Source organism: Vidua chalybeata, chromosome 22 (genome assembly GCF_026979565.1).
Source record: "Vidua chalybeata isolate OUT-0048 chromosome 22, bVidCha1 merged haplotype, whole genome shotgun sequence".
Classification (NCBI taxonomy): domain Eukaryota; kingdom Metazoa; phylum Chordata; class Aves; order Passeriformes; family Viduidae; genus Vidua; species Vidua chalybeata.
This window is the reverse complement of record NC_071551.1, coordinates 5,515,764-5,542,259: the sequence shown is the minus strand read 5'-3', so window position 1 is coordinate 5,542,259 and position 26,496 is coordinate 5,515,764. Positions and strand designations below refer to the sequence as shown.

The 26,496-nt window shown below is 42.0% G+C and overlaps 2 long non-coding RNA genes across 3 annotated transcripts in view; both read right to left on the bottom strand.

Annotated features, from left to right (window-relative positions):
- LOC128799075 (uncharacterized) overlaps positions 1 to 26,496 on the bottom strand; it is a 113,338-nt gene that overhangs the window by 56,078 nt on the left and 30,764 nt on the right. The gene's annotated exons all lie outside the window — the stretch shown is intronic.
- On the bottom strand, positions 18,211 to 25,454 carry LOC128799077 (uncharacterized). Its single transcript, XR_008434642.1, has 3 exons — positions 25,365 to 25,454; positions 24,780 to 24,882; positions 18,211 to 18,301 (listed from the first exon to the last, which is right to left on the bottom strand). It is a non-coding gene; the product is annotated as an uncharacterized LOC128799077 (long non-coding RNA).

Genomic DNA, 26,496 nt, shown 5'->3' with positions numbered 1-26,496 from the left:
GCTGCCTTCACATTGCTCATAGACACTGACAAGCCTTTCTCCACAGATATTCCCAAAACTATTCCTTCTCTCTGCAAACACATATGTACCTATCACCAGATCCTCCTTTTTTTTCCCTTCCCACACGGATCCATAAAGAGGGGGCAGGCACATATAGAAATTTAAGGGGTGGGGGAAATGCATTGCAGATGGAAAAGAACAACAACAACAACAACAACCTCTCACACTCTCTACAGTCAATCCTGTGGGAGATATTTATCCATGGGAAAAGCTTTACAAATTCTAAGTAAACGAAAAAAAAGAATTATATTTTCATAACATTTGGGAGGAAATGCATCTTAATGGAAAATAGCTAGAGAAAAATAATAGCAGCTAGTGAGCTGAAGGAACTATATTCTCCCTGACATGCAACAACAATAGCAGCTAATGCGAGTCATTTGCAGAAGGAAAAGTGAATAGCTGTGGCATATTTGCAAAGAATATATGGCAGTTTACCAAAGGCAAAGCTCCAAGGAATACCAGCTGGGACATAAGAAGGGAGCTATCAAAGGAGGAGGGAGGTATAACGGCATCATGGGATGGTTGGCAGCAGCTCTTTGGAGCCTTTCATGGAATGAGACAGAGCAGGGTTGGGAAATCGAGGTGGGGGTGTCACTCAGGGGGCTCGTGGCAGGGGGCCAAGGGGGGCACCAAAGCCACGTGGGGGCTTGGAGCATGTCTCAAGTTGGCAAATTTAGCACTTATTGAACCAAAGTTGTGAATTAGATTTTATTAATAATGAGTCTGTTTTGATCAGAAAACATTTACTTCAAATAGTATTTAAAAATCAAATCCTTCTAATTAGAACTCATGTCATTTGTGGAAAATCACATGCTGCTGGCTTTGTACTCTGACCTTATGATCTGGAGACCAGGATGGGCCATTGCTTTGTGCATCAGCCTTGCCTCTTAGCAACACAAAGCTTACCAAATGAGGAGGCCTCCAAAATGCCATAGTAACATACCATTTATCTGGATGCTTCCAAAAAGTTGATTTCCATGTTTGGATTTGTCTAACTAAGGAAGCTGCCTCTGCAATAAAAGAAAAGTGCATCCTAAATTTTGAAAAAAAAAAGGATTGATAAACTTATTTCTAGCTGAATGCAGATTTTAAGCAGCACAAAACAAATTGTGCATGATTTCCACATCCCAAATAGCATTAATTTCCAATTCCTCAGTATTTTGTTTTCTCCATGAGATAACTATTGCAGTTATTAATAATTTAGGCTTTGAAAAGGGAGCTGTCTGGATTTGCAAGGGAAATTTCTCCATCATTTATGCACAAAGTAAAATTGGGAGAATATACTGGATAAGAGTTCACAGCCAGGTGATTTCAAGTTTAGCTTCCCTCTGAAATGAACAGGCTGCCCCATCTATAGAGGAGCTCTTGGACTCCAGCCTCTGTCCTTGGGGGCCAATTTGTCCAGATTAAATGCACCACCTGTAAAGAGAGAGGGCACTGGGGGACAGGTCTGAAGGGCTAATGGTGAAGAGCCCCTGGATTAAATTTACAGGCAGGAATGAGCTGTCTTGCAGCCAATCCCCTGCTCTCTGTCCTTCCTGGCTGCACCTTCACCACAGAGCAGCACAGAACCTGGCCCAGGGACTGCAGCTGCCAAAACTCAAATTATGACACGCTCAAATCCACTCTCAGAAGTTCTGAGGGTCTGGATTTTATACTCCAGGATATTAGTGACAGTATAATTTGTCACTTCTTAAAGAACATTTGGCTACAGCTCCAGAATTCCTCTTTTTTAGAATTTCACCAAGGGGCTCCAAAATTGCAACAAATAGCTTCGAAGAGATGAAAAAGAATCCTGTCACTCTGCTGATTGTAGTTTCAGTGCAGTTCAGTGCAATGTGATAATTAGTCTCCTGGAAATCATTCCTCAAGTTCATACTGTGATATAGCATGAAATAAATCTGAGCCAACCATATAGCTGTAATTCCAGTGTGCTGCCATCAACTGGTACGTTAATTCCATTAAAATGAGCTTGTTGGTGAGAACAGAAGTTACACTGGTGGGAGGAAAAAGGAGGGGGTAAATTTCTAAGTATCGGTAGAATCCACTTCACACTCACATCTACAGCTCTCTAAATTACAGAGACAAGATCTTTGTTCAATTTACTGACAAGGTTACCAGCTGGAACTTTATGCTCAATTCAATTATTTTATATTGTACCTTCAGGCTCCATTCCAAAGCGACTCTTAAAGAATAATCAGACTTATTCAATAGGCAATCAAAATGAAATTACTTTATGTAAGTACAACAAGGTTACACACTTGGTGCAGTCTATAAGTTATGTGCTGCTAATTTTCAGTGCTCTAAAATTTTGACTCTGATTATCTGTGATGGGCAGGCAGCAGCCAGGACAGAATTTCCTCACAGTTTCAGCATGATCTCTTTACAATGCCACACCCTGGACAAATAGGTAGAAGCCAACAGTGCAAATAGATTACAAAGCAGTTGAAAGTGATGCTTTATCTCATAGCTACTCATAGAAGCAGCCTTTGGTGGACTGGTCTTCTCAAGACAGGCATTGCCCAAACTTAACTCAAACATTATTTTGTCACCCACAAAAACACCTCAGAGTTGTTGTTCTTTAGTTTAAACTTCCAGATACTGCAAAGATTTGAATAAAAATATCAAAATATATTCATTTTAATGCAAAATGAAGGTTCAAGCCTTCACAGTTTAATTTTGAGCCTTTTCAATGGGTACCTATGGTAAAAATCCCAGAAGGATTGCTCAGGGGAATGTCCAGGAGCACATAAATTGTTATAACTTGGTTACAAAAAAAAAAATTCCAATATGATTTTATGCATTAAACCCTTCTGCCTCTCTTTGAGACAATGGGAAGCCTTCAGATCCACAATGCATTTGTGACATTGAGAGAGAACAGGGATGTTCAGCCATGCTGAGAATACAGAACTCCCTGCATTTTCTTATCAGCACGTCCAACCACGACCAGCAGAGCTTCTGAAGGCCCTTGGCATGTGCCAGTAACACACGTGAGGGATGAGAGTGCTTGAAGTTCTCCCTACTGTACTTTGTAGCCCAGGAATCTGTCTCTTGGAAACACAACAATCCCTAACATTGAATTTCATGGACTATTCTGAAGCATTCCTAAGCCCTGAAAGTGAACACTGAGTTATATTTGGTACGAATGGCAAATACCTCCCAATTCTCTGCAGTGTGCACTCCTCCCATCTAAAATAGCATCTTTCACATGAAATAACAAACATAAAACCCACACTCCTTCCTCAGATCCAGCCCCACCAGACTTTTTGGATGCACACAGCTGATGACATAGATCCACTCCTCTGAGCCTGTAAAATCACCTTGTGGCAGGCAGACATGGCCTCCATGAGCTTTTGTCGCAGGAATTTTCTTCCTGGCTTGGATGACTTCACTTCCAGACAACACCAATCTAAACTCCACAGTCTGACTTGAGCCCCATAAAACTCCAGAAGTTGGGAAGGAATCCAGACTCTGCCAGTGGAAGGGGATGCTTGAGCTGAGAGCACCCAAGGAGCATCCCCAGGGACCGGGAATGGTCGGGAATTTCAGCTTTGTGGATCTCACTCAGTGGCCCTGCAGCTTTTCCTCACAGGAATGTAAACAGCTCTCCTTGAAATGTCTCTGTTATGTCTCTGCTCCATCACAATTTCCTGAGCAGGGCTGCTGCCAAGAGCTTGGGAGTGGAGCCACAGGAGGAGTGGCTCCATCCCTGGGATCTGGGATCCCCAATCCTGCAGGGCTGGAGCCATCACTGGACATACCATGGGGGTTATTTCCACTGCAATTCACGTAAAAATAGTGAGGTTGGGTTCTTGGGCTGATGAGTCTTAAAGACATTCAGGAATGTGGTCAGATGGGACAACATCCCTGTGGATGTACCCTGGCATCCTTGTTGATGTATTGATGCCTTGGGATTTGAGCTTTTCTATTTTTCATGTATTCATAATCCTGCAGTTCTTCAGTGTAGAACTCTAAACTCCAGGAGCAGTGTGAGCTGCTGCTTTCCCATTTTGGGCAGACACAGCAATTCCTCTCCAGGCCTGGCAGTCAAGGCCTCAGGCCCTGAGAGATGGAAACAAAAGCGACTTGGGGGGAGCAAACTTGGAGTAAATCCCTTCATTACCTGAAGCTGTAACTGAGAAATTCACCCCCAATATGCAAATGGACCAAACTTATAAAAGTGTGAAAACCTGCAACCCCTGGTCCATTTTGGGTGCAGCCCCTGGGGGGCTTTGTCTGCCCTAAATGTACCTGAAGGCCCTTCAATAAATAGAACTGCTTTTTATTCTCCTCATTTTGTCTGGCCTCTGTTTTTAGGTAGTCCTGAAAAGACAGCAGTGTCCCAAGGCTTTTATTCACCCTTCCCTGCCCACATCCCTCCCTGGCCTTGGCCATGGGCTAAGGCTGGGTGGAATGAGCAGATCTGCTCTGTTGGGCTGGCACAAATAGGTGCTTGCACAGTGCTTGGCTGCACACTTTGTTTCATCATTTTCAATTGCATGAAAAGGATCTAGGAAATTAATAATAAAAATGTGAATGCATATTAGAAGTGGTATTTTGCATTTATTTTGACTAAAAAATGGGACTACACAAGATATGCTATTAAAAATGTTCTTCATTTTTGGATTAGTGGGATTAGAGGTCTGAATTTTTGAGAAACTTAGTAGTTTAAATGCAGTGTAAAATTACAACGTAACATTTGATTAAATCCATGAAGCTTTACTAAAGCTCTCATAGTCTCTGAGACTCAACTATTGCTTTTGAAGGCCACAGGATGTGCAAACCCAGAGCTTGATGTGGTTATTACTTCCAAAATATAAGAATAATGAAAAATTATCCTTTGAATTACTAATCTTTATCCTTAAAACTATTAATTGTGTATAATTTTGATAAAAAATTATTAATCTGACTTTGACAGTGGCCATAAATAGGCTGAACAGTTTTCAAAGAATTTGCCTGTCCTCCCACACAGTGCTTTCCTTCATGACAGCAGCTGAAAAAACCAAACTCATTTTCTTAATACATTTAGACTTTAGAAATGCATTTTCAATTAAGGAACTCATTCTTCCTCTTGGTCCATTGGTAATCAGGTTTACTGGCAGTGAAGAATCCACTTTTCCATCCAAAGAGTTGCCTGCAAAGCACTGGATGGAGCTGGGTCAATGAGCTGGACAATCTGATCCTCAGTTTTAGGGGAAAAAGAGCATTTCCACAGGGGCTGATGGTGCAGAGGAGGTTTGGTTGAGGTAAGGCTGAGTCTCTCATGGTTTCACTGGTGGAAAGGGAAAGGAGAAATGCAATGAGTTGCTCCCTCTGCCATGGTTCCTGAGAACAGTCAGCATGAGCAGGGGGAAACCACCTTAGAGCACTTGTTTTAATGGCAAGAAGAGAGAAAAGTACCCAATAATGAGCAAAATTGGCTGAAATGAAACATCCCAGGCTCTTCATTCTGGCCTCCATTTTGCTGTGCCTTCCTTGCCCTCATAAGGTTTATTCCAGCTTTACATCACTTGGGGAAGTTGTTCTGGCTCTCCTTTTCTCTGAATTTGATACAAATATAAATAAGTTCTCTCTCCCTCTTGTACTCAGTCACTGGGCTGCTCCTCTTGTTTGTAATCCTAACTAAAGATAGTTGGAACTAAGGAGCTAAAAGAGTAGTTCTCCTCAAGTTCTCACTTCTCTCTTTTAGCAGTTATCTCAGAATTCAGTCCTTTGCCATTTAGCTACCTCCACAAAACAAGAAGTTAATGGCAACAACTTTTAAAATTGTGGATTTTTTGATTTTATGTATGCAAGCTGATTTAGTAGGAGAATAGCAACAAATGAGAAATGGCAATTAACACTCCCGGAGTAAAGCCTGTTATTTCTCCTGTTCCTCAGCCTTCCCTCACAAAATGCTTTCAGAAAGAAGGCAGCTGATTCTAGCAAGCAAGAATACACATTTCAGAATTCCACTCCACTGCTTTTCCAAAAACAAAAATATGTAGGAAGAACATTTCAGTGTAACTAATTAGCAGGCTCTGTGTCCTCATCCTTGTTAATTCAAGGGATGTCTCTAAAAGACTCCTCATCCAAGTCTTTTTCAGGTAATAAAATGACAATGTTTAAAAGATTAAATCACAATTTTTTTCCACTAAATCAGAACCAAAATTATTTTGGAAAATGAGCATATGTAGGAAACATGATTCTCTGAAACAATTTCCTTCCATAGAAGTCGTAGAAATGATTTCTTTTTCTTTATGTGCTCACTAACTTGTTCTCCTCCTGCCCTGGCAGGGGGTTGAGGGCTGTCTTTGCTGTTTCAGTCATCTTTGGCTCCTGCTACAGATCCCCCATGTACAGAGAGTTTTGATAAGATCCAAAGAAGCTTCAGTGTTGTGGGAGTTCCTCCAAATCAATTATTTGGAAATTTCAAACCTTTTGAAACCGGTCCATTATTAATCTCTGAGATAACATGGCATGGAATAATATCTGCTTCACGTAGATCACACAAACAGGGGAAACATCTGTGGCCCTGTGCCTAAATAGTCTTTGTTCACTGCTACTTTGAACAGAGCCATGGACACATTTGGGTAGGGAAGAAGAGCTCAGCTTAAAAAAAAAGAAAATATTTGGTAATGCAGAGAATTTCTGTAAACTCCAAATCACTGGAGAGTTCTGGGGCCATTGCTGTTTACTATCAAGCAAGCCAAATACTCATTTCTGCGTGCAGTTTATCCGTGCTATCATAGGCAGGCCAGCCACCAGATGCTCAGAAATACTCATTCCTCTGCAAATTAGTTCACCTCGTTTTGTGGCCAAATCACTCACTTGTCAATTCCCCCTTTGGCCTTTGCAGTTAATGGGATCTGCTCTTCGTTGGTCTGGGGGGATTTCTTACTCCCATTATGAAAAAAAAAAAACCCAAACCACTCTGAATTCAAATGGAATTCATTTTCCTAAATATACAACCACAAGTTGCTGCTTCAGACTCATAGATTTGGGAGTGTTTTATGTTGATTACAAATGAAAGATGACTTTAAAACTCAGAATGAAAATTGTGCTGGGTTTCATTCAAGCACATCCTGAAATGAAACTCTTTCTGGCTTTTTCTCAATAGTTTTGCTTTTACCCCTCCCTTCTCTATCCAGGGTTAAAAAAGTGGATTTTCCTCTGATGTTTTACAGCTGGTAAATGCAAATGCAGGTTTGCAGTGTTTGTAGCAGGGCAAAGACAAACCTTAGCACTGGTGCAATGTGTCCTTATCCTTATCAAAACTAGTGTATCACCCCGCTGTGAGCTGGGTGCTGTACTGGGGCCCACTCTTGGCACCATCAATACAAAGGACCTTGAGGGAGCTACTTCAAAGTATTGAAAGAACCACTGACACAGGTTCCTTCTCCTCCTCTCTGCTGAGGAACTCTGCTACAAGCTATGGCCAAGAGACCCCTTCACTTTACACTTTAAATCTGTGCTTTTGGACCCTTCATGAATCAGGCTCAATGTTTCATGCCAGGCATTCTGCCATGTGCCTCATGGAGTTTATAGAAACCTCCAGGGCTGGCTTTAATCTGCTTTTCCAGAGTCCCTGGGTTTGGAAATGTATGTACCAGGAAGAAAGAGAAGGGAAGGAAAGAGAGACAAGAAATCAAAGCACAAAGTGAGTTCACATAAAACCTCAGCCAGTCCTGATGTGAGGGCTCATTTTGCTTTCAGGCCTCACCCCTTTACCTCAGGTGCTGGGATTAAGGGGGGGCCGTTTTCCCCTCTGGATTGCGTAAATGAGGAAGCTGTTGACTCGCGTGGTCCTGGAAAGACATATGTGCTTCATTATCTGGATTCCTTGTATTGTTTCAGCTTGTCGTTGCTGGCTGGGAACATGCAGCCTTGAGCTGTTCCCATTTTTAAAATGCACTTTTTTCTGCCCCGGATTCTTGCCAAGTGGAGATTTAAGTGCACTATTACTTTTATAGAAGACTATTAAGAGTTATTAGATCCCATTAGAGCAGACTATGCTCTTTTAAAAAAAGAATACTTTCCTTTATTTTCGAACAACCATTTACATTCATTTAAATCTGACAGAATGTTTGTATCAATGCAAACACAGTTAATTATATCTTAGATCTATGAGAACCTTTCTTGTTTATTTTTTTAAAATGTTTTACTAGTCTCCCCTAAAGACTTGTGTGTTTTACTTGTGTGGCTTTAAAGCAAGTCTGAACCATCGTGGCTGTGAGGTGCACTGGGTGTTCTGGCAGGGATGGCATGAGAACACTTGGAGAAAAGTGATGGAAGCTGGATCACAGGATGATCTGTGTCCATGTTTTCAACAGTTTTGGATGAAGTCCTCAGCTCACAGGCACCAGCAAGGGGAACCTTCCTAGCAGTGGAAGGAGGATCAGACCCTACACTACAGTGGGAATATGACCTGATTTTACCGGTAGAAGTCACTGCTTGTAAGAACTGCCCACATCCCCCTTCCTGTGGGTGGTTGTGTTGTTGGGAAGAGTGGATGAATGCTTGGATTAATTGCTAGCCCTTTCCAAGTTTACTTAATGCCTTCTCTTTTCTTCACAGTTTACATCCATTTCTCCAGATTTCTCTGCTTTACTACTTTGTCTCAAGTCAATTTCAAATAAAATGAGTAAAAATTGTCTCAAAGGAGTAAAGAATTAGATGTGCTGACACCGTGTTTTCTGGGAGAGCAGCTCTGACGTTATCCCTTCCCTTATGGCAGCATTTGCTGTGTGGAACATTCTCAGCAGCTCAGCCCTATGGGTTTGAGCTGCTTAAACTCTAATTTGGATAACCCACTTTGGGAAGAATGATATGTCTTCCTGGAAAACATTCCATTTCCCTTCCCTTCTCGAAGGCACACTGTGAGGAGATGACTAAACGCTGCCACAGGAGGGAGAAAAACAAACAGGAAAGAATTAAAAGGCCCTCGGATAGGGCATAAATTGTTCAGCTTTTCCCCTCCCTGAACCCTGTTGCAGCCAGCACATGCACAGCACCTCCCCTCTGGATGAGGCTTTGGCATGAAGAGCAGATCCCAGCCCCGCTCCATCGCTCCCACTTGGCGATGATGCAGGATCCTCCCTGCAGAAAACTCTGCAGGAACACAGCTGGATGAGGTGGTGGAGGGCAGGGAGGGGGACAAACCCTGCTTCTCTGGGGAATCATGTCTGAAAAGGCTTCTCGGAGCTTTGAGCAAGTCTGGGATTAGAAGGAATGGTTTAAAAATGTATCTGCTCCTGGGCAGCCACCTGTAGGGTTTGTGCAGGAAGGAATGTGGCCCCTATTTTTAGCTCACTTCTGAAGGTTGGCTGAACAAACTAATCAGCCACACAAAATAGCAAAATGAGCAGAATTTTCACATTTGTTGTTTGACTTTGTTCATCTTATTCGTAAGACAAGGAAGGCAGTTTAAAGCACAGTAGTTTTGTCTGAATCACAGCTGTCCTGCCTTGACTTAGCCCTGCCTTAACTTGGGCCTGTTGTGCTTGGGTTTTCAAACCCTTTGGTTTTGTCTAAACTAGGAAAAGAGTGATTTTTTTTTCAAGAATTATAGCTGAATTGAACTCATTTAACTAAACAAAAGCCAACACTAGAAGTGTTAGGATCGTGGTTTAGCAGCTTTAGCTCAGTTCAACAGCTGGAATAGAACTACACGAGGTCAACACAACAAAGTTCCTCAACTCTGTCCTAATTAGACAGGATTTAGCAGTGACAGACTGACACCTTAGGAGTGCTCTGAGCAGAGATCAGGCTGAGCTTTACCAGCTTCCTTGCACCTGGAAGAACAGGAGGAGAAATCTTAACCTTAGTGGATCACTCAACCTTAATCTACCCAGCAATCTATCTCAAAATTCAGTTTTTATCTGGTATTTGGGCATTGACTGGCTGAAAAGCCATGGAGGAAGTGCTAATATTTTCTAGATTACAAAATATAGTGGTAACAGGGCTGAGACCCACTTGACTTGTGTTCTGCTGGAGCCCTGGGTAAGTGAATCATTGCATTCTTCCCACAAGCAGGGACAGTGCCATAGGATTAGCCTTTCCTCTGCTGCTCATTTTTGTTTTGAAATCTTCTCTCAGAAAATGTACAAAGTAGATGATAAATTATTCTTCCTACGCCAGGAATTTTCCATTTTGAGTTTTATCTGTTGCTGGGTTTTGGCACCATTAAACTGTTAAGGGTAAATTTAAAAATAATTGAGAATCTGGCTCCCTGGATTGTAGTTTGGGGCTTTCCTGCAGAACAGGAAAGGTTTCTGATTCAGGAAAGCTCTTTGATTTTTGATGATTCTCACAAGAATGTGTTGTCCATGCAGATAATTAACTCCACCTGGGTTCTGATTGTCCTTCCTCTGCCTTTCCATCTCTGCATTCTGTGGATTTTCCAGTAAGACTGATTAGTTTCAGAAAGGCAGAGAAGAATTAAGACAATATGGAAAACAGTTTGAGGAGAAGGAAACAAGTAAGGAGCCTTCAGCATTGTGCTGAAAACCCTGAAACTTGAGTTAGGGATGCCAGAAGAAGACATGGAGTAACCCAGTTGAAAAGCTTTGGAAAAGAAAGAGAACAAGGATTTAACATAGAGGTCAAGGAATAGATTTGGGAGAGTCACCAGACCTGGAAAGAATATTGAATGAAGTGGAAAGCAAATTAAAAAAATATTTATTTTGTATTCTAATGGAGTCTGGAAGTGAAAACATCACTTGTGTGTGATGGTATGCATGTATATGACCAGGAAATTGGTTTTGCTTCAAAAAAGATTAAAGAATTATCACCTAGTATCAGACCACAGGAAGACCAAAAAAGCTATAGTAGAAATCCAGCAGAAAATACCATGGCTCTGAAGCAGGCCCCACTGCTTTCCTCTGTCCCTCAAATGTACAATATAGATTTTTAAAGAGTTTAAACTTCATACCCTTTACTTTCCTGCCTGCTCTGTGTGAGCTGAAGGGAACACCATCTGGACAGGTCAGTTCAGCAGGAGTGGTAGTTTACAGAAACTGGTACAAGTATTGGAATTATAGTTTTTTTTTTTTTCCAAGTGAAGGAGAGGAATGGAAATGGAAAAAAATGTCAGTGAAAAAAACCATGCAGGGTCCAAACTTCAGAGCTGAGGAAGTCTGCAATGGAGAATGTAGTTGAGACAGCTGTGCTGAGGCTTACCTAAGCTAGGGCTGACCAAGTGACTTCCATGATGTCATTAAATGAGCTCGTTGCTCCAGCCCTTGCTCCTGACACCTATTAAATCTACAGCGTTTGGGTTTGGGGTTGTCAGGGTAGCCCTACATGGGACACCAACAGAATCCATTTGGGGAATGAGACAGACCCTGCCCAGAGGCTCTTTGCTCTTTTCTTGGCTGCCTTTTCAGGGTATTTCCTTCTACGCACATCCTGAGATTGGTTTAGAGAACCAAAGGAACAATTTACTCTTTGTCCTCTCTATGTGCTGTTTAATGCCAGGTGAAACTAGGGCAGCTGGTCTCGGGGCTTGGGCCTAAACTTTTTGTCTGTCTTGTAGGAAATATCCCCCTTGATTTCAAAAGAATGGAGAAAAAAACATTTCATTCCACAATGTTTATATTATTAAAACCCACATACAGGATTCATCCATGTTTACAAAAGTCAGAAGACCTTGCAGGTATTTGGTGTCTTGTCCCAAAGGAACCCAAAGTCTCCTGCTCCCCTGTAGATAACAAAGATTTTATCCAATATTCCGAATTTCAAGCTACTTGCAAGCCACAGCACTTCCTGGATACAGATGCCACCTCCTTTTCTTGCAGCAGGCAGTCAGGGGATCTTCTAAAGGATGCCAGAAGCCTCTCAATGACAGGCCCACACTGTCCTGTCAACTTCATAGAAACTGTTCCCAGGGAAGTGCTGAGTCAAGAGGGTCAGTGAAGCAACCATCCTTTTAAATGAATCCAAAATGGATGGTCAAATGCAGACCTTTGACTTTTATTTTGATTACCCTCAATAAAGTTTTCTTTGGGTTGTCCCCTGAATATCTCTCAATGTCTCTTGTTTCTATCCTCAAGAGAGCAGCTTCCCACTCCTTTCTGTTTATTGCTTCCCACAAACATGAGCTGAAGGTGGAGCTTGTGTCCCGTTCCCTCATTCCTCTGCCACCGATTCTGAAGTCCCACCATCTGTTTCCAGTGGCACATCCAGAAAGTGCATCCTGCTCCTCTTTGTGGCTGGAGAGGCAGAGATGCAGTCTTGCAGTGGTCATTCTTCCTGACAAAGGTCAATTATTTTGAGGAAGCCTTTTAATGGAATAAAAACCAACTAGCAACTAGGAGACTGACTAATAAGTTGCTTCGCACTTCCACCAGGAGCCTTGAAGTGCAGGACAGAATCCAGGAAAGATTTTCTGGAAAATGAAGAGAGACCCAGTAAAGTCTCTAAGCCTGGGCAAGTCAATAAACTGTCACAGTTGCCCAGAAGGAATTGGCTTGTCTTAGATAAACTTACAAAAGGCCCTGAAAAAACAGAACTTTTTTAAATGGCAGAGATTAATTTTCTGACTTCAAAGTAGTATTAATGCAGAGTTTGGCTGAGGTTTCCTGTGCAAGCAGTTTCCCCCCAAGCAGTGATTTCAGAATCCGCCTTGTTTTAAGGCTGGCATTTGCTGCAGCTGCAGACCTGGAGTATTTTCGATCCCCTCTGAGTGCTGGAACACCATCCAACAATTAAACCGCAACCCAAAAACAATCAAACATCTGTTTGGAGGCTGCTCAGTGACTGACGCGCTCCTGCCAGCATAAACACTGGAGCTGCTGAGTGATTCCTGTCTTGTGTGTGTGTATGTGCTGCTTGAGTGGGTTTTTGTTCTCCCAAGCAGGAAGATTCTGTGTGTGTAAATATGCTGAGGAGCATTTCTATTGCAATGCATGAATGTGCCCAGATAGTTTATTTGGGAAGTGTTTTTGTTGACATGAGCACACATGTTTGACTATCAGCATGAGATTGGTGTGCTGGAGGTGGCTTTGGAGGAAGCACAGGAGGATGTGGACTGTGAGCCTGGGATCAGGTATGTGGTTAGGCAGTGCTGTGGCTGTTGGTGTGTTTATTTATAGGTATGAACTGGTTTTTATTTGGGGGAAAAATTGGCATTATGGCTGCATGTTTTTAGGTAGAGACAAGTATTTTGAAGAGTGTCCATGGGTGTATATGTACAACTGTAAGACTGTGTGCTTTTTGGTGGATTCTCCATTTGACCTTTGAGTTCTGATCAGCTCCAGGGGCCAGGGGAGCTGATGTCCTTCACTGCAGGCCCAGGAAGGGAGATAAAAACTGCTGGAAGCAGTTGAGATCTGGTTCAGGACAACAGGGAGGTCTGGCCCTGATGTGATCTCAGACTCTATAAATCAAAACCTCCTGATTTCAAGAACTCTCTTGGTTCTCTTCTCTCAGAGAATTTGAGGATCAATTGACTCCAAGGCTTTGGGAACAGGGATGGGGTAATGAATACTGGTGTTAGGTCTTCCTGCCTAGAGGACAAATTATTCTCCTTCCAGAGAAGGAGAAATTCTCAAAGCAGTTACAGACTCCATGCAGGTTGCTGCTTTTGTCCTTTTTTATTTATAGCCTTTAAATAACCACGAGGTGTTGATGGCCAGGGGAAAGCACCATACAAATGGCATTCAATCCCAACAGGAACTCCCTCCCTATAAAACCAAGACCTGCTTTTGGAAAACACAATTGTTCCCACTCTGAGCCAAATGACAGCTTGTGCTACTCCTACCAGCTCTCCCCAAAGCCTCAGGGTCTCCAGGCTGTTCCCTGTCATTTGTGGTGTCCCTCTGTCCCTCACAGGCCCCAAGTCACCGCAGTGGGAGAGGGAGAACATCAGCACCACAAGTGACAGACTCTGGGCCACCCACTGTATTCTGGGAGCATTCCACTGGCTAGGAGAGAGCAGCTGGAGATTTTTGCTTTAGCCCATTTCTCAAATATCCTGTTGCTGAAGTATAAGAACAGGCTGTTACAGGAAAGAAGGATTTGATGATCTTCCCACTGTGAGCCGCACAGCTTAACTTATTGTTCTAATCACCTATTCTTTTGCAGCAGCATTATTTTTCTGTTTGCCAGTTTAATCTGAGAAAGTTCACTAGGAAATAGCTTTGCCTCAGAAAGTTCTGTTGCTTGGAGAGGGCAGAGCACAGAGGGAAGCAGCACAGCACAGGGAATCAGGAGTTTTCTGTTGTGGCTGCTGCCCAGGTGCTGTAGAACATAAACCCCAATTTATCTCTGGTGAATAGAATTTTTGCATTTATCAAATGGAAAAAGGACATAGTGGGAGAGAGACTCGAGCAACAAAATATTTTCTACTTTGAGAGAGTTGAACTCAAAAAAGCTACAGAAGAGACTATTGCTGTTACACACTGTCCTGCCCTCAGTGCACACCTGCACACCTGGATCACAGAAAGCAAGCTGACCACCACAGGCCATGGAATCACAGAACTTCCAGGATTTGCCTCAGCCATTGACACCCCAATGAGTGGGGTGTCACTTTAGACAGAACCTCCACACTTTAGACAGAATCATTAAGACTCTTTCAAGTCTGGAACCTGTGGTTTCCCCACAGTCTGGAGCAGTGTGTGAGGCTGGAACAAGGTGTGTGGCCACTGCATTGGGAAGCTGCTGCAGGTGAAGGTGTGACACTCTCACAGCCAGCAGAGGACACAGCCACCTGCTTGGGGACAGCAGCAAGACTCCTCTAATGTGTGGTGGGAATCTCACTCCTCCTTTTTCCAACACAAGACCCTCAACAGGTTATAAGATAATGATCATGACAAAAGGCCCCTCGTCAACATCAGCAGCTGCTCAATTTCCAGCTCTTGTTTTCCCACAAACTCCAATTCCAGAAAAATATGAAGTGCAACTTAAGGAAGCTCTCAGCTGTCTTACCACTATGTTCATTTCCATAACAGATGTGAAATAATTTTGGTCTCCTATTCCTATCTTGTCTGTTTCTAAATTTTGAGACTTTGAACTGTTCCCTTAAAATTTATTCATTATTTATTGCAAGAGTTTTGAGTTTTGAGTGATATTTGAAGCTCTTTTACTTTGTGGATTAACATATTTGTCCTTCCACTAATTAGTCTAAACATCAGAAAGCCTCAAGTTTTGACTTTCAACACAATATTCAGCCAATTAATAAATAATGTGAGAATGTAAAAACAAACAGTAAGACAAACTTACTAAGTATGTGATGTCTTAAAAATAAAGAAGTGGTACTGCTCAGTGAAAATATAACAGGATAAATTCAGGAGCAATGAAATGAAACAAAGCAAAAGGAAATAGTGTGGGAATAATGTATTTGAAGCTTGTGGAATAGTCTCCCATTGGAAAGGACAAAGAATGAGTCACTTGCACAGCTATGTACAAACTAATAGATGCTAGAAATGACATAGTTATGTGCAGAAGTTACTTTCCTAAACACAGGCTGGAGTTGCAGCTTCCACAGTCACAAAAATCAAGTAGAAATTCCATGTGCTGCCAGCCTTTTGCTTCTCAACCCCCTGATACATGCCCACATCCTCAGCCACATTGTTTGCACTATCCTGTCCATGCTATATAAAATTTCTCATGTTAGTCCACAATCTGGATCAAAAATCTGTGTATTGGTTTTCAATTTGGTTGTATTGTAAAATACAATATTTTCTAAAATCACCCCAAGACGTTCTGACATTCCTTTTGGGAATAACTTGTGTAAAAGAGCACCTGACCATCTGCTGGAGAAGTGCAGGTTATTCAGGCCTGGAAAGGTTGAGAAAGCAGCTTCCCCTCCTGAGTCCTGGGGGGAGCAGGGGGTGTCAGATCCTCACATCTGCCACCCTCATGCACAGCTGTGAGCTGTTCAGGGAGAGCCATCCCTGCTGGCCCAGCTGCCCTCCCATTCACTGTCACTGAACAGGGAACTATTTCACAGTCCTTACTGGAACAATAGGACCTTTCAGGAATGAAATCAGATCTTGACTCTGATAGGAAGGCAGCTGGGAGACACATGAAAGCTTCTGCTCACTGTCTCTTCCTTGTCTCCCAAGGTTTGGATTCAAGGAATCACAGTGAAACAGCCCCAGCGCTCTCAGAGAGGCCAGGGTTGTTGCAAAGGAGCCTCTAAAGGCACAGAGCCCTGCAGGAGGATTTGCAGCAGGCTGATAAACAGCTCACATGGATGCATAGGGCAGGGGGTGACTGTACATGGGAACAGATCATACAACAGAAAAAGAAATAGGCCAAGAAAGAACATTGAATTTCGTTGCTTTTTGGATCTCTAAAGAAGACCCCCTGGTTCTGGCTGTGAGCATCACTCTCCTGTCACACCCTTTTTGGATCACTGGGTGCAGGTTTGGGTTTCCAGCTCTGGGCTCAGGAGCTCAGTCCCGTTCATGACCCAAGGGAGGAGCTGCTGGATCCCACCCCCGACTCCTTGCACTGCCTCCTCGCCATCAGCTATTTGACCTGTTACCCCATAAACCCAATTTCCTCACACTAGAGAGCTCACAGTTCCTCACATCAGGAAAATGAATGTCCCCTGCTCAAACATTTGTTTGAAATGGGTTGGAAAACTGTATTACAGTGAATGATTTCAATATTTGTTCTGTCTGCTGAAGGCTCCATGCTGCCAGAAACACACAAACAAAACATTATTCCTATTTACAGATGATACCAATCATTTTCTCCCTCAATAAGTATTGTACCTGGCATAGTGGAATTGTGAGAAATGAAAATAAATTTATTTAATAATAAAAAATGAGTGGTGCTGGAATATTATTTGTTTGCATTTGTTTTGAGAAAATGAAGGCTGGATCAATAATTCACATACTTTCTGCTTTGAATGGACAATTTCACTATGACAAAAGGAATTAGAGAGCAAAAATGCTTAGAGGAAATAAAGTAAAAATGTTAACAATAATTACAAATTATATAACAGCATTTACTTACTGAGAAAAAAGGCAATCTCACTAACACAATGTTAAGTTAGTTAAAACAAATAAAACCATTTATAAAACACCAGGGATGCAAAAGCAATCATAGAGCTAATTCTACAAAAAGCATGGATGAAATAAGAGAAACTGATAGCAACAACTATAAATTAGAGAGTATTAGAAAGTGTAGGGACTTTGTAACAAAAACAAAAGGAAACAAGGAGCACTCATTGCCTATAACAAGTATTGTTCTGTGAGGTTTACACAGAAAAAAAATGTAGGACCTTCACTGGTGCATGATTTCATGACTTGCACAGTGGGATTTGGGCAATGGGATCTTACTGAGAGGTGAAACTGGACAGACCAAAACATTTTATTTCCAATGAAAGGGCAGAAGGGTGAGGTGAAAGTGAAACCCTTTCAATCTCATATAAAAGAAACAAATCTCTTTAATCTGAGAAAACTGTTATAGACCATTTCCTTATAGCAGAGGCAAAAAATGTTCATGGAAGATCTAAGTTGTTGGGGCTTTTTTCAAAACCACAAACTTTCCAAAGTGCAATGACTCCTGAACTTTTTAGCTTAACTCACAGAGCAAAACTGCCTTTCCCAAGAGCACAACCTCGTGCCTTGCTTGCACTGAGCTCCTTTGGCCCTGCCTGCTGTGCTGAACAAGACATTGGTCAGGTTGTAACACACCAGCTTCGACTGTTTTATTGTGCTTTCAGCTTGTTGGGAGCTTTCCAAGAGTACCAGGCAAGGAAATGAAATCTTCATCCCAAGGAAAAGATCCCTTTCCAAAACTGTTAATCTTTCCTTATGACATATTTTGGAATACAAACATATCCAGAGGGGGTTTGCTCGGCAATGAGCTTGTTCATGTGAGTGATCAAATTGGGGCTGTTACACATGTACATATGTTAACAATAATTCAGACTTTTATTCGCCCTGTTTCACCACCACAGCTGCTCTTGGTTTTCCTGATGGCCCCGCCCAGGGACACTTGGAACACAAGCAGACACACGTATGTATTACAGGGAGCGATGCTTTATATTGTTATTAAATCTAGGCTTCCCTTGGCATGCAACATTATCATAACAAACTCATGACTACACAGTTTCTGTCACTGTATAAATTCCATTTCTGCTGCCATCAGCGGGATTAGAAACCAGATTTGGTTTCTACATATCATTTCTGATTAATTTTTGCATTACAGTGTCTGAAGACAATTCCAAAGCCTCTGGATGGTCCAGATTCCAGCCATTTGCAGATCTGTCCCACCAGCATGTTAGTGAAGCCATTTCAGGGTTCTAAAGAAATGAATTATAAAACAAAGACAACAGAGACTGATTAAGTTTAATATTAAAGTGGCTTTTAAGTGATGAGTATTTTCTGAAAAAAAATCTGAAAAATTACATACAACACAAAGAACTACACAGGGTGAAATTATTTGAGGTCTGGAGAAAATTGCTTTTACGAAGATAATTATTAGTCCAAGGATGTTATTTAATATCTCAAAAAGATGATTGACAGATGACTTAAATAGATCATGGAAGATGGAAAGATATCACCTGACTCTTGAGCTTAGGAAGATGCAATGGCTTTAAGATGAAGCAAGAAAAATTCCAGATTTGAAACAGAATGTTTGGATTGAGCACCTCTTGCCCACAGAGATACACATTTCTCCCAAGGTGAGTGCTGAAATGCAGGTGGTTATTTTCTCTAACCTGCTCTTGGAGCCTGACAGGGTCTCCTGCTGGGTGAGACTTTGGTTATAGTGAATAGTTCAGGATTCAGCACTGGACTGGTGGCTTATTGTCTATCCAGGCTTTCATTCCAACTTCCTCCCACTGCCATTTCCTCAGCTGAAATCCCTGAAGAAACATCCAAGGAGGGAAATCTCGTTTTGTCTGTTCAGAAGGAGAAAGCCTCAAATGGCCCTTGTTTTCTGCCTGGGAAGGCAAAGAACTGAAATTCATCCCATGGCCAAACATCTCCTGAAGTGCTCTCCATGGCCTTGTCACCAAACTTCTTCTAAGTCCCTGCTCCTTCCCCGTGGCATGTGTCTTCAAACAAGTGAAGTGCACTTGTTTGCATCCAGTAACACTGCCCATCCCAAATGTCAAGAGCTCAGAAATGGAACCCAGGAATGAGGCAAGATTCCAGTGGCTGAGTCCCCTCTGCTGCTCTTCCCAGGATAACTGGGCTGTGCTGTGGGGTGCTGGGAGCCTGCAGAGGGAGATGGACATGTCAAGGAGGGCCCTTTTCACCCAAAGCAATTCCACAAATCCTTGGGCAGTGCCCAGAAGGAAGCCCAGAGCTGAGGGGAAGCTGTGCTAGGAGTCCTCTGTGTCTCATCTCAGCCTTTCTCCCTGTGCATTAAATAAAAGCACTGATTTAGCCCCAGATTGATTCTGCTTTGAACAGCCCCTCTCTTTGTCCCTGCCTTGGAGCTCATTAGATGTTGTTTGGCCTCGGTGTAATTGCTGCTGTCTGCTGACTGGGCACTTCTGCCAACCAGATGGTTTTTATTTTGAGGCATGGCTATTTGATAAAATTGTTCTTAACTCATAAATAAAGAGGGAAGCTGTTGCATGGGTTCTATTCTTCCCATTAGCAATTGAGATAACTGGATATAAAAAAAGGTCATGGATTGAATTTGACATTTATGTAAAAGAATCAGCACTCTGTGCATCAGTTAAAACTTTTCTGTACTTTAGTGGGCCCTGCAGATTCCCTTGATAAGCATTAATTTCATGTTAGATGATGAAATGGAAATATCTCATGGATCTTGGTGAAAAGATATTTGTTTGCAGCAGAAACTTTTTTTTGTAATATGCAGTGTGGATACATGAGCTACATGTAAGCTACATGAACTTGAAAAGCTTTACAGGTTGAATCAGTAGTGAAAATCCCAAAAATCTTGATATTTCTCTCATTTTCCTTAATGCTTGTCATCTTCACTGTTATTTTCTGTATTTCCTGGGTTTGTCCTGTGCTGGAAACACTGGATAATTATCTTCAATAAGATATTAAGTTTTAGCTTCTGGGACCATACAGCTTCGTATGTGTTTGTATTTGTGTATACAAGTACTTGTGTATACTTCTTATCTGTATAATTGACTTCATAAAGTCAAACAGAATATAAACTACATTTTTCAAAATGGCCAATATTAATTTGACAATTTAAATTTTAATGAAACAAATATTCTAATTTGGCACCAGGTGACAAAAACAAAGTTTATTATTTTACATTGCATTTGCCCATCAAAAATGGTTTTGTCACCCTGTTGCTACATGAAAAATGAATCAAAAGAGCACTGGAAAATAACACCACAGAAGAAATGTGGGGTGGCTTTTCCCTAAAATGTCGCTATGAGCAGGGGACATAGTTTTTTCTACCTACACCCAAATTTCTTTTTGCTCTAAGCCTTTTTTGAATGCTACTTGACAAAGTGACAGGTGAAAAGAACCTCAGGCACTGGCTGACTCTACATTCAAACAGGGGATATTAAAAGCTCCCTAGCAGCTGGCCATAGCAGTAGGAATTCTGAGAACACCACTAATTTTCCTTTTATTCACTCAGACCAGAAATTAAAGACATTTTAAACCAGAACCTGGACTCTTTGCTGATGACAGAGTCCCTGACAGTTCAGAAAGGCGCTTTAGAAATGTTGATTCCAATAAAGCTAATATTATAAATAAACAAGAAAGTAAACATGCCATGGAAGACTAAAAGAACTTCTTCAAACACCTTAAACCCCAGGCTTTTGAATGTGCATGAGCCCTAAACTTCCAAATGCAACCTCCTGCTCTTCTTTTGCACAAGGAGCAGCATTGAGCTGAGCAATATTTGCAGGCCCTAATAATAAACATCAGTGCTGGCCATTTCCAAGTGTTTGAAACAACAGTTGCTCAGTGAGTGAGCTGTTAATGGGAACCAGAGGATGGATCTACACTGGGGGTGTTCAGCAGTGATGGAGGTTGCTGCTCTTCTTGGAGGGAAAGGTTTCAGGTGACAGAGAGTCCCTGAGCACCTGAGCTTCCCTTTCCTCCACACCTGCCAGGTACAGCACAAGGACAATGCCAAGCACACAGCAGGCATTTCCTCAGGCTTTCCAAGAGCCACCCAAAAATCTATCAGCCCAACGTCAGTATTTTCCACCTATAAATCAGAACTGTAAAATGACAAGTGACAAACAACCAGCACTGTAATGAAATCTGATGAAAGGATCTACCCTCCTTGTCCAGTTTCCTATTCATCAAGTATCTTCCTAATTAATTCTGACTTCAGTGTAAATCTTCAGCCCGTGCTTTGCAGAAAGTCGGAGCAGATGATGATAAACTGGTCCTGTAGGTACTGATCTATAAATCTGAGTTTCAGAGCCACATTTGGCAAGGGATTAATTAGTGTACAGTGGGTGCCACTCTGCAGTATCTGAGTACTGCAGGGACAAGGCAGAACCACCCCTTCCAGTGAAGAAATCCTGAATATTAGTCTGAAGTCAGGAGCAGAGTTTGCTGAGTGAGATGGAAGCAAGTTCATTTGAAGTCTTTCCAGAATTATCTACATAAAGCATGCAGCCTGTCTAACAACATCTGAAGAGCTACAAAAACAGTCAATAGCTGCAACAGCTCTGAGACAGGAGTCCCACTGAGTCTGGACAAAATCATTACAAATGAGGAGAGCCATGTTTGTGGAGAGGAAAGGATGGAATTCATTAGAAGAGCAGCAACAGTTCTTATTCCTGACAATGAAGAACCAGCAGAATGGGGGTTTTGTTTGTTCCTTTGTTTATTAGAAAGATCTTACAGCAAAATAAACACTGAAAATTGAAAAATAGTTTACAGTGATGAACTCTGGTAAATCCAACCTCTTTTACTAGGGAATACCAAAGCAGATTTTAAACATTTGGCAGCTTATCAGGAGCCAGAGGAAGATTAACTATGTGAGTGAAAAATCAGGCTGAGAAACCAAAACCAGCTTTTCCCAATGAAGGAAAGCCAAGAAGGAGCAGAGTCTAAAAATCATTTGGAAAGAAAGATCATCACACTCTTAGATCATTGAAGCAAGAGGAATTTGAATTCCTTTTGGAAGCGTGCAGGTATTTTTTAAAGTAAGACTTAGGCTGTCTAACGGCACAGGGTCACTCAGAAACAGTCACAGGTGTAGGGGTCCTGCCAGGGGTGCTGTGGCTGCTGCTCTGCACAGACTGCACAAAGACATGGGGTGGTCTTCATAAAAGTCACCAAAATGGAATGCCTGGAGCTCCCAGGTTCCCTATTGGATTTGGCAGATCTCTGCTGAAGCTCCAAATGCTCTCCCAAGCTGGGCTGTGTCATGCTCATGGGACCTGGGGGGAGGAAAGGCTTCCTCCTGGGTGCAACAAAACACAAAATCCACTGCCACTTGATGCTATTAAAGAACAGCATGAAAAGTTTGGGTTTCCAGCTTAGTATTCAATTCCAAATACAACAAACATATTCCACTTCCTACATTCCCATGGAAATTCCAAAGCCTACAGACTCTTCACTTGTTTTTAAACATTCATGTTTGATGTTTAAAAGCTTTGCCTTCCCTTTCAGGGGTGGCTGATCCCTTCATACCTCTCTCACTCTTTCCTAGAGGAGTTGGGATTTGTAAGTGGAGTTCACAACACACTTGGTGCTTTTAGATCTGGATGGCTGCAGACACTAAACCACATCACTGTGTCCCTGAGCCCGTGTGGTGTAATAGCTTTGAGAGTCCCAAAGATAAACAAAGTTTCCCAGGAAAACCTCCAACTTGCTGTGCTCCTTTTAAGGAATTTTAGATTTTCCAGCGCATTTAGACGAGGCATTACAGACATTTCAGACACACTTCTTCACATGGTAGAAAAACGAGAGAGAAGGGAAGGGGAGCCAAAACCTCTCTGACTTCTCTCTGGCTGATCTCAACCATAGGAATTCCCCAGTCATGAAAATGCTCAGCTCCAGCTAAGGAAATGCTGTTGATTAGGGAAAAACGTTCCAGATGTTAAGTGAAAGCAGTTTCAAGAGGAAGGGAAAGTGGAAGAGGGAGGAGGGGTGTGAGGTGACCCCACTCTCGCAGGGAGCACAGCAGGGTCTTGTACCCTCTTGGGGCTGGGGAGCAGCCAAGTGGGAGAAGCTCTCACACACTCCCCCCAGTCTCTTCTTCCCCCTTCAGGCAGCAATTGCAGCTCCAGTTTAACCCCATCCTTTCTTTGTATCCTTTCTGAGTGGCATTATTGTATAAAAACATAAATAAATCAGAATTAAAGTTATACAGGAAGAAAGAGAAGGACCAAATTTTCTTCACAATTCCCACACAATTTCTTCCACACATCCTTATTAGCACAGCATCCCTGACAGATCCAGAGGTATCTCCAAAGGTGTGGATAGAGTTAAAATAGCAAGAGAAGACACTGCAGCCAGAGTGAAGACAAATATCTTAGTTCTTTGTAAAGTTAGTTAATGTGATTTAACTCTTTGTGTGCTTAGGAAGGCAGCCAAAGTAAACCAGCTGCTCATTTCTTTGGGCTGAACTACCAGTGCTCACTGAGAACGCCTTGAGTCCTCACATCTATGCTTTACTGCCTATCAGAATAATGCTGCTCCAATCAGATATTTAGGGAAAAAGAAGAAAAGAGCAAAGAACTGATCCCAAGCACCTTTCTGGGACAGCAGTGGCTGGGACAGGGATAACTGAGGTTCACTGCAACCCTGGGTGGGCAGAGTCTGTTCCTCTTTTCTAGAAAGTTAAAAGCAACTTAAAAAATCAAGCGCAGGAGTGGCAAGGACTCATTTTCATGGTGAGACTGAAGAGTAAAAACAATGTACTGAGGGTGTTGTCCTATTGGAACCTCCAAATTTGAGTGCGGGACTTAGCCACAGTATTTTCCAGAAATCCAATCTGCACCTGTCACATCAGACTAAAACCAGGCCACTGAGAGATGCCCACTGAGAATCCTGGGAAAGGATTTCAGAGGAACTGTCCAGAACTGAGCTCAGCAACTCCCTGGAGAACTTCCTGCAGGGAGGCAGAGCGAGCTGGCAGAGGACATGGACAGGATGACCTAATAGGTTTTTTCCATCTCTGATGTCTGTGATTACGTAATTCCGTCTTGATATGGGACCAGAGGAGTTGACAGTTACATCTGTAGTTTCTTTTAAAAAGTTATTGACTCTACCCATGGAACAGATCAAAAATTTAAGAGGAAAACATCACATGAGTATTAGGAATTGAGGGTGTGTATCAAATTTGGGTTAATAATATTTCTTAAAAGCCATAAATGGGAATGAAGATGCAATGAAAGCAAAGATTGGTTTTGGTTTAAGATATGACCAGATGATTTTAAGCAGAAAGATGCTTATTACGTACAGTTTATCACTGCTACAAAGCTATGAATAAAGGGTTTGAAATGTTGTGTTTTCTTCAGCATATAAAAGAAAATATCTCTTTCCAAAGCAGAATTCATGTCCAAAATTTCAGAACTTTTCTGCTCCTGCAGGTGTCCTTGTGTAACGTATTTTCTAAAGCATTTTTAAAATGAAAAATAATAAAAGCTCTAATGGTACTTTCTTGGCTATGGAAATCAGAGCAGTTATGGAAAGCAATAAAGCAGCCTTTCTCTTTTAGCTGCCAACAACTCCAGAAACATGTTTGCTGGAACTCTGACCCCTTACATAGAAAACATTAAAACAACTGCAACTTGATACAATTAACTGGTATTAGATTCAAAGTTTGTGAGGCCAACTGGCTTTTATGATATATTTCTTGGTACTTACATACTAATGGAAGAATTCCAAACTTTTGAAAAATATATTCCAGATAGGCTGACTCTTAGCTTATTTTTTTAAAAGCAAATGCTTTAGCAACTGCTCATCCTGTCTGCAAAGAAGGAAAAGCAGAAACACAGAATTTCTCCTGCTGTACACCCAAGGAGCTTTTCTATCTCGTTCAGCCCTCCCTCAGAATCCATTAACAATGGCAATATTTGAGGTGTTATGGATAAAGCTTTCACTGCACTTCTCAGAATATCAGGGTTGTTACATTTCCCAATCCTTCCCTTCATTCCCTGGCTTAATATTGAAGGAGGTAAATAAATCCCATTCTAAATCACAGAATGGTTTGGGTTGGAAGGAACCTGAAGGATCATCCCATTCCAGCTCTGCTGTGGGCAGGGACATCTTCCACTGTCCCAGGTTGCTCCAAGCCCCATCCAACCTGACCTTGGGCACTTCCATGGATCCAGGGGCAGCCACAGCTTCTGTGGGCACCCTGTGCCAGGGCCCCACCACCCTCACAGAGAATTCCTTCCCAATATCCAATCTAAATCTCCTTTATGTCAGTGTGAAGCCATTCCCCCTTACCCTACTCTTGATTCTTGTATACTCTTGATTCAATCAATCAATCAATCAATCAATCAAAAAGGCTTCAGCTGTGGCCTTTCTCTGTGATCCTCTCTCCTGTGTGATAGGACAAGGGGGACATGGTCAGAGTGGCACCTGTGGCAGGATGATGTCACAGACCTGGAGACAGTCCCAGAACTGTAACTCCTCTGCATTCCTTCCACCTGTGTGAGGACACAAGAAATAGTGCAACAGCTCTGAAAGAAATATCTTTAAGATACTGCATAGAAAAAGAAAATCCTACAGCACAGATCAATCAGTCTGTGATCCCAAAACCTCTTCCTATGTAAATCTTTACTGAGACTTCAAAAGCTGCAGCTTTCAGTGCTGGTTCTGAATTATGGAAAGGCATTTCTTATGGAACTGCGAATCTGTAGGATGCCAAGTGAAACAATCCAACATCTCCTGAAAGTCAGCTTTTCCTGCCTGTATGACGTGGTTCTTCGCTTCACTCTAAAAGGAGCAGAACACAGGGGATTTACTGTGCCCCTTATGGAAAATACCTGCCAGCTGCTCCATTTTGGGTGTGATTTATCCAGAGGAAAGTCCTGTTAAAGATCTGTACACTATGTACAGGATAGAACTTGACCTACCATATATTCTGTGTGCTCTGGAGAGAAAACCAGAAGTTCAGACTGTTTGTTCTCTGGTATTTTTAAAGATAACAGTAATTTAACTTTTTAATCTGTTTCTAATTGCAGGGTTGTTGTTTCTTTTGTTTGCCTGTGTGTTTGATAATTTATTTGTGGGCTTTTTAAAGAGTGTTAAAGCTCCTATAATTGGCAAGCAGACAGAGAAAAAGAAATGAGGATGCCCATGATCAGATACAAAACATTTCAAACCCTGAGAGAAATAAAACTGAATGGAATTCATGAACAAATTACTCCAGCTCTTTGAGTAATCAATTCCAATCACTATTAATAATACAACTTTTCCTTCAAAGAATTACTTTCACCTTATAAAGTCAAAGCTTGAAACCTCCTTAATCTTTAATAGAGCCTGCAACAATTACTACAGGCAGAGAGGACCCACAAATTGGAAGCCCCGTGTGATTCTCTCCTTCTCCAACCAACTCTTCTGACGATCATAAATA